Source organism: Dasypus novemcinctus, chromosome 30 (assembly GCF_030445035.2).
Source record: "Dasypus novemcinctus isolate mDasNov1 chromosome 30, mDasNov1.1.hap2, whole genome shotgun sequence".
Classification (NCBI taxonomy): domain Eukaryota; kingdom Metazoa; phylum Chordata; class Mammalia; order Cingulata; family Dasypodidae; genus Dasypus; species Dasypus novemcinctus.
In genome coordinates, this window is record NC_080702.1 from 31387851 (window position 1) to 31390588 (window position 2738).

The 2738-nt window shown below is 35.8% G+C and overlaps 1 pseudogene; it reads left to right on the top strand.

Moving 5' to 3' along the window:
• The first annotated feature begins 1261 nt into the window (after positions 1-1261).
• Positions 1262-2210, top strand: LOC105747468 (olfactory receptor 7A10-like; annotated as a pseudogene).
• The last annotated feature ends 528 nt before the right edge of the window (positions 2211-2738 follow it).

The window sequence follows — 2738 nt, forward strand, 5'->3', positions numbered from 1 at the left end:
TGTCCGTGTTTAGGTTTTTAACTACTCTAATAAGCATGTGGTGAAATATCATTGTGGTTATAATTTTGCCATTTCCTAATGACAAATGATTTGGGGCATCTTTTTGTTTACACTTATTAGCCGACACTGTACCTTGTTAGTGAGGATTATGATCTGATCCTTTGCCAATTTTTAAATTGAGTATTTGCTTTCTTAATGTTGGGTGTTAGGAGGTATTTACATTTTTGAATACAAAGAATTTGTCAGGTGTATGCTTTGTAGATGTTTTCCCAACCTGTTGATTTTCTTTTCATTCCCTTTTCAAGTCTTTCAAAGAGCAGCAGTTTAATATTTTAATAAAGCCTAAGTTATACATTTTCTTCTCTCTTGTATCATTTTTTGGCTATTATATCAAAACACTCATCACCAAATCCTGGTCCCTAGATTTTCTCACAAGTTTTATTCTAGAAGTTTTATACTTTTCATTACAGTTATAAGTGTATGATTCATATTAAGTTTTCCTGTAAAATTTGTTAATATTAATTACATTCATATGTGGTGCTATTGGGACATGGAGTTGTCCTAAATGTTGTTGCAGGGACAGATGCTGGACATTATATATCCTGCCATAACCCACTAAATGGACTGGGACAGTGTGTAAACTACAATGTAAACTGTAATCCAAGTGGTTCAGCAGTGCTCCAAAATGTATTCATCAAATGCAATGAATGTGCTACAATGATAAGGGAGGTTGCTGATGTGGGAGGAGTCCGGGGTGTGGGGTGCTGGGTATGTGGGAATCTTGAATTTTGTAATATAACATTTTTTGGGGATTCATGTATCTTAAAAAAAAGACAATTGAATAAAATTTATATATATTAAAAGAGAAAATAAAACACAATTAAAAATGTAAAATAAAAGTGGGGCTACCATCAACAATATATATTACTTCAATTTTTCATCAAAAGGGAAAACATGACTGGTTAAAATAATTGTTGAATAAAATAAATTCTATGAGAATTTGTAGTGGAAATTATTGCCAGGAGTTATTTATTTCCAATTACGGGCAAGGATGACTAGTCACCAAAATTATCAAGGAGAAATGGGAACATCTGTTTTCTCTGACCTTTTCCATTAAAACATACTAGATCTATTTTTACCTAAGAGGAAATCATTAACTTAATGTGTTTACAAGCCATTGCATTTATGACAATTTGTGGGTCATTGCTTATGACTGAATTCTCACTGTTCTGGAATCTTTTCTAGTAGTTTCCTCTGCTTCATGGAAAATGAAACACATGTTTTAAAATTTGTCCTCCTTGGTCTCTCAGAAGATACAAAGTTACAGCTTCTCCTCTTTGGACTGTTCCTGTCCATGTACCTGGTCATCATATTTGGGAACCTGCTCATCATCCTGGCTATCATCACTGACTCCCACCTCCACATACCCATGTACTTCTTCCTTTCCAACCTCTCTTTTACAGATATCTGTTTCACCTCAACCACTGTCCCAAAGATGCTGCTGAATATCCAGACAAAAAGCAAAACTATAACTTATGAAAACTGTCTCAGCCAGATGTTCTTTTTCATGCTTTTTGGGCAATTAGACATCTCCCTCTTGACTGTGATGGCTTATGACCGCTTTGTGGCCATCTGCCACCCTCTGCACTACATGGTCATCATGAACGCCCAGGTCTGTGGCCGCCTGCTACTGGCATCCCGGTTATTGAGTGTTTTTGTCTCCCTTTTGCATGACTTAATGGTTTTGCGATTGTCTTTTTGTACAGAGTTGGAAATGTCCCAGTTTTTCTGTGAACTTAATCAGGTGGTCCAACTTGCTTGTTCTGACACCTTCCTCAATGACTTAGTGATATATTTTGAAGCTGGACTTCTGGCTGTTATTCCACTCACTGGGATTCTTTACTCTTACTCTAAGATTGCATCCACCATTTTGAGAATTTCAACAATGGAGGGCAAATATAAAGCTTTTTCTACTTGTGGGTCTCACCTCTCCGTAGTGTCCTTGTTTTATGGTACAGGACTTGGAGTTTATTTTACTTCTGCTGCTAGTCAAAACTCAAGGGCAAATGCAATAGCCTCAGTGATATACACGGTGGTCAGTCCCATGCTGAACCCCCTTTATCTACAGTCTCAGAAACAAGGACATAAAGAAGGCCTTAAAAAAACTGAGAAACATTCTCGCTATAAAAGGACTCTTTGTCTCGAGTTGAGAAAAAAGTTCATAATTAACAGTGGTCAAACCCTAGGAGATCTAAATCTAGAAACTTTGTAAGTGAATGGAGAGATAATCTGTTATTTGCCCAATTTTTAGAATTCAATTTAAAAAATTTTTATATATCAAGGACACCTGTTCCTTCTAAATTATTATACATCCTAAGATCTCTTATTTTATTCCATGTAATCAGTATTGAAAGCAGAATCTGCTGCTTGGATTTTCATCAGTAAAATATTTAGCACAGGTAATTCTGTACATATAAAATTATAGCAGGTTGTGGAGGGATGAAAGTATATGGCATTCACTGCCAGATGAAAGCAACTAATTTTATTTTATGGTTTTGGAGAAAAATAATATCACATCACAGGCTGTATAGCAGCTTCCAGCGTTTTCATGCATTCACTCCAGAAAGAGGTCACATCCTGAACTGGAGACATCAACTGATTTGGCTTACAATAATTACTTTCCAACTCCAATTTGCTCCTTTCTTGTGCTCATTTCCAATCATAAGTTAAGTGAAATT